Here is an 8,969-nt window from a genome sequence, read left to right as displayed (position 1 = left end):
GGGGCAACCCATTAGACAACATGCACGTGTATTCATGCCCGAGAGCTGATGGCCACACACACACACTCTCCTGCAGCCAGACAGTATGAGTTTGTCCCCAGAGAGAACACAGAGAAGGGAGGGGGACATTCCAGCCCTTGAGATCTGGCCTGCTCCTATCTGACAACAAGTCCAGTGGAAACCCAAACAAAGGAGCTGTGTGTGTGTGTGTGTGTCTGCATATCTGCGTGTCTGCATGTGTGTGTTTACACGCTAAGCTCTCTCTCTCTCTCTCTCCCCCATGTGAGACGTACTTATCTACTTAGGCATACGGGCACAAAAGACAAGACGGCCAAAACGATGATGCCGGGAGCTCCCGACCATCACCCAATTGTTTTCTGTACCCCCCCCCAGCCCGACCCCCGACCCCGGACCCTTCACCGGGCTGTACCTGGGCGGCGTAGTGCGCCTCCTGCTGGTGCTGGGGCCCGGGTTCACAGGCGCAGGCCTGCTTGCCGCAGCAGCTCCAGACGGGCCTCCAGCTCCTGCTGCTCGTGGTGGGCCCGGGCCAGCCGGCGGGCCTGCTCGCTGTGCACCGCCTCCAGCTCGCTGCGGAGCTCCGCTGCTCGGCGCTCAGCTCCCGTAGCCGTGCCGCCTCGCCACCGCGCACCGCCTCCAGCTCCTGGAGGAACACGAGAGACAGAGAGAGAGAGAGAGAGAGAGAGAGAGAACCGGCGGCGTTAGACTGGATGACGCTCGGAGTAAGCGGCTTGTAATTACATCGTAATGAGGAGCCTCCGTGACTGATTCCGGAGTTCCCTGGAGGTAGATAATGTGGCGCTAAGCGGGACGGGGGACGGGGGACGGGTGGGTTGAGGGTTGAGGGATGAGCGTTGTTAGACGTTGACTCGGTGACCGCGCTGTCAGCCACACGTGGCCGGACAGCCTGCGACGGCCGGGGAAGGCGGTCCCCTCAGCGTTGGCTAAAGCCGTAGCCCTCCTCACCTGCCCGTCCTCAGGGTAGGGTTTACCATTTCACTCATTATGAATACGCTCATGTTTAATGAGGGGGTGGATACTGTGGGTGATACTCATTAGGAGATTTTCTTTGCTTGGCTGTCAGAGATGGAAAGGTTTACTAACACAAAACCCACCATTTTCTTCTTTGTATGCATTTCTTTTATCTCACTATCTATAGTGGCCTCTGTCCTAATGTCGGGGCCTGATTTGGGGGTCACCAGTACTCATCCATCCCCCAGGGATGTTCCTGACAAAAACCTTTCCTGACGGTTAATCTGATGTTTTGGGAGCGACTAGTAGACTAGTTAGAAGAAAATGAAAATGCCAAGAAATCGGTCGACGAAGCAAAAGGACAATCTAAGAGGCCCAAACTAAAAACTAGTGTACAAGAGCCTTTACAAATGCTTAATGTATTGGTTTCAATCTAAAATCCTATTTTATGAGGCAAAAAAGTAGGAAATTAGGCAACGTGTATTAATGCAGTGGGCTTTCATGTAGCGCATGTGTTCGGCATTGCATCATTTGAACTGTTAGGTAGGAGGGCAAATAAATCAATAAAATATTTGTCTCAAGAGATGAGATTATCAGATCAGAGTTATTTTATTCTGTTCATCTTGTCCATCTCTTGTGACTGAGTGAGCGAGCCGTTCTCGTAATCATCCTTTCGTTCTGTAGAATAATTAAAATTGAATTGATTCGACATTTCAACGATGAGTTGAAGCTCCGCAGATCTCACTCCTTCAGTGGGAGCACCAGCTTGTTGGTTCCCTCGGTTTTTATTCTGAAACTAGGCTTAATAAGCACAGGTGTGTATAAGGTCATAAAAACGCCAACTGATCGCGAACGGCAGCGCACCCGACCTGACCGCAGTGACGAAGTGCTGAAGACCCCCGTGTGGAATTGTAGAATTACGAAAAGATTAAATTAAATAAAATCGATGATTCGATATTTTGGGGCAACTTTTCTTTCACGCATATTTCTTCCCATAGTGTATAGCGTGCTTTCGCCATTAACATCATGATTGGCAGAGCGCTTTTCTTAAAGAAAAAAATAAAGAAAAAAACATTTAAGCGAATCCTATTTCTGGCGCCGACTGCCAAGTGCAGCGACGCCTTGACTCGGTCGACTAATCCTCCACACCCCTCCGTCTGTCCATCACCAGACTGAGGCCCCCCCCCTGCTCACCATCTCCAGCTGAAACTGCTTGTGCAGCGTGGAGTGCAGCTTCTCCTGCTGCTTGCTGTACATCTGCATGATCTCCACCACGATGCGGTCCTTGTCGTCCTCCACCACCCCGTCCTTAGCCGCTGCCTCCTCCCTCGCCGGGGGCGGAGACGACGACGACGCCGTCAAGGCGGCGGAGGCCGCCGTCGTCGACGACAATAGAGCGAGGGGAGCGGAGGGCAGCGGAGGAGGTGGGGGGGGAGGGGAGCAGGGAGAGCAGTGGGTGGGGGTGTGGGCGCCTTTCTTGCAAGCGAGGCTGCCGGTCTCCATGGAAACTGCCTGGGCCAGGCGCTCCCGCTCTGCTGCTGGGTGTTGCGATTTGGCCTCCTCTGCATCGGGAGGAGAGGCGTGAAGGTCTGAAAGAGAGAGGGGTGGGGGTGGGGGGGGGGGGGGGGACAGGAAGTGTGAGGCGGGCTGGTACAGCGTGCGCATTCTCCCGCCCACGCTGGGTGACACCCTCGCAAACACTGATGCTCGCTCCCTCCCTCCCTCCCCCCCGCCCCCCTGCCGCTGTGCGGAGATGCATGGAAAAAATAACTACTAATAACTACACACACACAAGAGAACCAGCAAACACACTATTATTCACCTACAAATAACTCACACCCGGGGAGAGATAGAGAGAGACAGAGACAGTGAGATGGACAGAGATGTACAGAGGCAGAGACACAGGGACAGAGATAGAGACAGGGAGAGACATTTAAAGGTATTGTGCTGAGAAGAAGTCTTCATCTCCCTCCACTCCATCCCCCTCTCCCCAGCACGCCTGCACACACACACACACACACACACACACACACACACAACCCCAAGGTGGACGTCATGGGAAATAGGATCAAATTGTCTCCCACATACACACATCCACCATGACTTCACACACACGCACAGTTTAAGTGTGTGCTTGATACGAGTGTACGTTTGTTTGTCACCGTGAGACTGAGGTTTGACAGTAACGGTTGATCCTTACATCACCGCCATGTTGGTGGATGCGTTGGGACCTGTGTGTAGTGCCTCTTTTTCAACACACACACACACACACACACACACACACACCCACCCACCCACCCACCCACCTCGGGAGACTGTTCAGTGGGGATTTTACCAGACTAATGTATTCATATTTATGTGTGTTTGAGCTCTCGCTGCACAGCATGTGTGGCAGAGCAGGGGTGGTTCATTGATGGAGTCCAACTGACTTGCACGCATACGAAAACACACACACACACACACATATAAACACTGACTTCCTTTTCCCCAAGGAGTCCTGAACATTACATACACACACTCAAACAGAGGCTGTCAGGAGACACTCTGTAGCCGTGTGCAGGAGAATTGCCTGAGATATGTGTGCAGTGTGCGCATACAAACACACACACACACACACACACACACAATGAGTCATACAGAGAGTGTAAGACAGCTTGGAAGCATGGTAGATATGGTAGGGGGGGGTTCAAAAATCGAATGCGGATGAAAATAGCCTGAGAAAGATAGAAAGACAGACCAACAGACAGAGAGAGAGAGAAGGAGAAAGGGAGAATCAGATGGATGGGATGAATGGATAAACGGAGTGCAGCCGCCGGAAGTGCAGCCAGCCGGATGAGAGTCACAAAGAGGAAGGATGGGGAAGTAGTAGGCAGGAGAGGAGGAGGAAGACAGAGACGAAGAGAGAGAGAGAGAAAAAAAAACAGACGGGCCGCTGGAGGCGGGGTGGGGGCGGGGACAGAGGGAAATGGACAGCCAAACAGCCAGTCACAGACACTTCATCCAGCAGAGAGAGCCACTCTCCTGTGGTTCTCCAGCACATGGCCCCTTAATGCAGACATGTAGACACTGGAGCCTGCAGGGGGTCATGTGAAACCCGCCCCGCGTGCGCAGCGGGAGGTCATTGCCGTTTCCGCCGCTCTCGGTCATCAATAGCACTGTGCCCCCCGGAGCCGTTATGTGAAGGTCAATGCATATGATTATGTATACAGCTGCAGGGCCACATGTGATGCAAATCTGTGATTATGCAGCTTATATGTGTGTGTGTGTGTGTGTGTGTGTGTGTGTGTGTGTGTGTGTGTGTGTCTCTCAATGTATACATGTTTCCACAAGATTTGCAAAGCGATCTATGTACTGTGATTATACACGTATATGCAAATATGGTTCTTAATCAAGATTTAGCGTTAAGCAGGGCGTTTGCAGTGCCGACGTCGCTCGTGTAGGTGCGTATGTGTGAGCGCATGCAATTCTGTAAATTTCAGCACCACCCTGAAAACACACAAGCCCCCATCTCCGAACAATGCGCGAGTGCGAGTAGGTGGTACGCAAAACTGTGCTACTAGTACACTATTTCGCGTGTGTCTCTACTCACCCATGGGGGGCTCGTCGTGGGCGGGCCCTTGGCGACTGTAGTGCTGTTTCAGGAGCGTTCCCAGCATCTCGGCACTCATCTCCGCCTCCCTTCGCAAAGACACATTTGGCGCCACCATCTTATCGTACGTGTACAGGTAGTAACTAGGGGGAGAGAGACAGAGAAGGAGAGAGAGAGGGTTGTTACTATTGCACTGTATAGACCACGCCTTAACCAATCATTCACTAGCCGTGCCTCAACCTCAGCCTAGTGTGATTGCACATTGGAAGATGGTGACATTGTTTTTTATTGTTTCAATTTCATTTCATAAACCAGAGGACATTGCATTGCAAACACATCAAACCAGCATCGCTGTCCACCCCACGCCAATAACCGTGGCTTTATAGTCAGGGCAAACCATTTAAATTGTTTCATTTATACAGTCGCCGCAAAGCATTTGAAGACCGCGCAAGAACAACAGACTTTAAAATGGTCACCGTCCTTATCGCATATAGTCAGCTCCTCGGCCTGAACAGGCCCCCTCCCCAAAGCTTATCACCCGTGTCCAGGTTAGGAGGGGCCGCGCAGGGGCCGGTGGTGAGCAGTGCTTTGAGAAAAACCCTGGAACCGCTAGCGGGCGGCACAGTGCGGCGTGCGTGTGACCGTGAGCTAGGTACCGCCGTGAGTGGGCGTGGCCCCTTTGCGTCAACACGGCCACTATGCACGTTTGACTCTCTGTCCCCGGGAGAGGAGGGCAAGACTGCTGCAGCTGCGAGCCCGAGAGACGGAGCGTCCCCTCCCTGCCGTGATTAAATAATGCAAGCGCTCTTGTTTCCGACATGTGCGGCGGCGGCGCTAATGGATGTCGGCGGAAACGCTGAACGCTCGGGAGTCGCGTTTCCATTCGCCGGCCGCGGCTTCCACCGCGCAGCTGCCGCCCCGCTGGATGCAGGTGGCAGAGTTTTTTTTTCCTTTTATTTTTGCCGTGTTTGAGCGGGGGGAAACGTAGGGGATGGGAGGAGTGGCCTTTAATCTCGGCTCTGGCCAATGGGTCCGGCCTGCTGTGTTGCACCCCGCCTCCACCGTCGATGGAGGGAGCTGAGTCACGTGTGGCCCAGTGGGCTAGTGTGCTAATTCCAAGCCCCCTTTAATCTGGGCCAGGCTGCCGAGCGGAGCCGGCTGGCTAACAGCCTTGTAATAACATACAGTCTGGCAGAACCCAGAGGGGAGGCGCAGAGGTGGGAGAGGGAAGGGGGAGGGGGACGTGGATGAGGAGTCGGCTCTGATTAAGCCAGTGCAAAGAAAAATAAATGCATATTTGTGTTCATAGGAATACTTGGCTGAATGTGTTAAATAAACCATTCGATTTGGGAATGTATCTTCATGCCTCGATATTAAACTGTAAACTGTAATTGAAAGGAAAACCGATGACGAAATAATGAAATGAGCTCATTTGTATTCGTATTCGTTAGCTTGAGAGGCGGAAAGCAGATAGAAATGTTCAATGAACTAAACATGACCTGTTCACATTCAATGAGTTAATTACTACCCAAACAAAACCAATTACAAAATGGGTCGTCTACAGCAGGGCATTGTGGGTAATGTAGTACCTTGGGTGGACCATGGTAGGGTGTCCGGGCTCCTCTTTGATTTCGGGGAAAAGACGGTTGAAAACCATGGTAGGCATGGCTGCTTTACCCTGTAAAACACACACAACATACACTATTTGAATAATACCTCAGCCTTTCCTACATCCCCTGAAATTGTCTTACAGCAGAGTGCCACTAAGCATGTGATACATTAATGTCGGTGAACACACACACACAACCACACACACACACACACACAGGAATGTGCTGCACTCATACAGTAATAATCTAATAGAGATAATATATTCCTACATGGACGAAGGCTCATCCATCACGCCAGGTGTGTGTGTGTGTGTGTGTCTGTGTGTGTGTGCGTGTGCTACAAAGGGAGATAATCATGACAAAGAGGCTGGGTTTCTCGTTATGCGAGCATGTTAGCGTGTGCCACAGTGGGTGTGTTTGCGACAGAGGGAACGAGGCACACATGTACGATGTGTGTGTATGGTAAGAGCAGGGTGGAGGGTGGATGCGCAAGCCATCCGTTAGCAGAAGAGGAGCCTGTCACTCTTAATTGGCGGTGGATCTTACCTTCCTGGAGGGGTCTGCCTCGGACAGCTTGCCCCCAGCGGGGGGCCTCCTCGCCTGGCTCTCCTCCTCCTCCTCCTGCTCCATGGCCTTCTGCACAGACAAGGAGAGAGGGACAGAGGGTTAGAACACGAGGCGGGGAGGGAGAGAGAGAGACATGTACAGTGCATACAGTGGGAAGAGTGTGGAGCAGACCATTGCGACCAGGGGTTAAGCACAGACCAGAGGGAGAGAGAGAGACACACACAGACTGACTAACACACGCAGAGAGACGGACGCAGAGAGAGAGTGCGAGCAGAAAGGAGATCAGACAGAAGGATATAATGGAGATGCATTATGACCATTTCAAAATGCCAAACAATTAGAGAGAGATAGAGACGGAGAAAGTAACAGAGAGAGAAAGAGAGAGATGAACAGTGCGGTCACAGGAGGTGTGAAATGGAGACAAATGCTCCCACACCAACGCTGCGCTTGAGCGGAGTGAGCGTGACCAAGTCCAACAGGAAGGGCACACCGAAGACAGTATTAACCCAGACACGAGACTGAGACACAGAGACGGGGGGACATGCCTGACTGCGAGTCATTGATAAAAAGAGATAGACACAGTGAGAGAGAGAGAAGGGTCTGCTGAGAATACAATGAAACACAGGAAAAGTCAGTACTACAGTGCACATGTGTGCGCGTGCGCGTGCCATCGTTTTGTATTGTACAGGAGTTCTCAGTCAGCTCGACACCCGTTGGAGCTCGGTAAATACCAGCAGCGCTACCAGTGCACTTTTACACACACTCGCGTTGTGCGCATGTCAGCGAGGGTTGCTCTCTGCACACAGAATCCAGGCCACGCTCAGTGAGAGGCCAGAGGGTGATGAGTTTGATGCTTATCTGTAGTAGACAGGCTTCACTGCCAGCCTACACACACACACACACATATACACAAACGTCTAAATACACACACACACACAATCACGTACGTACATAGAGGTGAGGCACTGCACTGCCTGGACTAAAGACAACTGACTGACAGGCAGGGGGAGAGAAATGGACAACCAGTCGAGAGAGCGAGAGAGCGAGGCAGCAGAAACCAGGGAGAGAGCAATGGAACAGAAACCTCGGGAGAGAAGAGAAGTTGCAGAAGACATCAATAATTGACTGTGTAGCGTTGCACGGGCCTGGGCATATCTGCGTCATCGGCCAGAGCTGCGTGCGTTGCCACGCCCCTCGTGGGCAGACGCGACATGGCCATCACAACAGAACCCCACCGCGTGCATAGCGGGCCCGCACACTGTGGTGCATAATGAAAGGAGACAGGTTTGGGTGCCGTGAACTAAAGGATTTCCCTCCGTGGCGTGTCAGCCAAGAGCGACTGTCAATTTCCTGCCGCTAAACAGCCGGAGAACAATAACGTCCATTTACTGTGACGGCAAGGTATTAGGCAAAACACGTCCACACTAACTAGTCATCCGGATCCTTCTTCCTCCTCCTGTGTGTGTGTGTGTGTGTGTGTGTGTGTGTGTGTGTGTGTGTGTGTGTGTGTGTGTGTGTGTGTGTGTGTGTGTGTGTGTGTGTGTGTGTGTGTGTGTGTGTGTGTTGTATAAGGGCATGGAGGAAAGAGCACTGTGCATGCACATGGTAAAGCACCCACATCATATGCTGACCCATTTGCATTTGCGTACGCACATGTGGTGGCTCTCTGTGTGTGTGTGTGTGTGTGTGTGTGTGTGTGTGTGTGTGTGTGTGTGTGTGTGTGTGTGTGTGTGTGTGTGTGTGTGTGTGTGTGTGTGTGTGTTTTATGCATCCTGGCAGGATGCCTAGGAAAAGGGGGCTCGTCTGTGAACTGCCTTTCCTTGTCACATCTTTTTCTTTTTTTTTTTCTTTCTCTTGTCTCTGGGAAACAGCACTGCAGCAGTGGGGGAGGAGGAGAGAGGAGGAGGAGAGTGGGGGAGAATGATAGACCGGAGGAGGTATGGTGGAGTCGGAGATGTGAAAGTGAAGGCTAGCGCCCGTGTGCATGTGCGCGCATGTGTGCGCGTGTGTATGTCAAACTAAGCCACTGCAGTGTGTTAAGGCAGGTACCACCAGATCAATGGCCATTCCGTGTGTGTGTGTGTGTGTGTGTGTGTGTGTGTGTGTGTGTGTGTGTGTGTGTGTGTGTGTGTGTGTGTGTGTGTGTGTGTGTGTGTGTGTGTGCTTGTGTTTGAGTGGGGGTATACAGACATTAACCTCAGGTCGTCATCTAG

At 52.1% G+C, this 8,969-nt stretch overlaps 1 pseudogene across 1 annotated transcript; it reads right to left on the bottom strand.

Annotated features, from left to right (window-relative positions):
* Nucleotides 1–37: 37 nt before the first annotated feature.
* LOC311376125 (ski-like protein) lies at nt 38–8,509 on the bottom strand (annotated as a pseudogene). Its single transcript, XR_014684295.1, has 5 exons — nt 6,736–8,509; nt 6,169–6,257; nt 4,580–4,722; nt 2,185–2,579; nt 38–661 (listed from the first exon to the last, which is right to left on the bottom strand). The product of XR_014684295.1 is annotated as a ski-like protein (transcript).
* Nucleotides 8,510–8,969: the final 460 nt, after the last annotated feature.

This window comes from Micromesistius poutassou (genome assembly GCF_964030765.1).
Source record: "Micromesistius poutassou genome assembly, contig: SCAFFOLD_1739, whole genome shotgun sequence".
NCBI lineage: Eukaryota > Metazoa > Chordata > Actinopteri > Gadiformes > Gadidae > Micromesistius > Micromesistius poutassou.
This window is presented reverse-complemented; position numbering and strand designations above follow the sequence as displayed.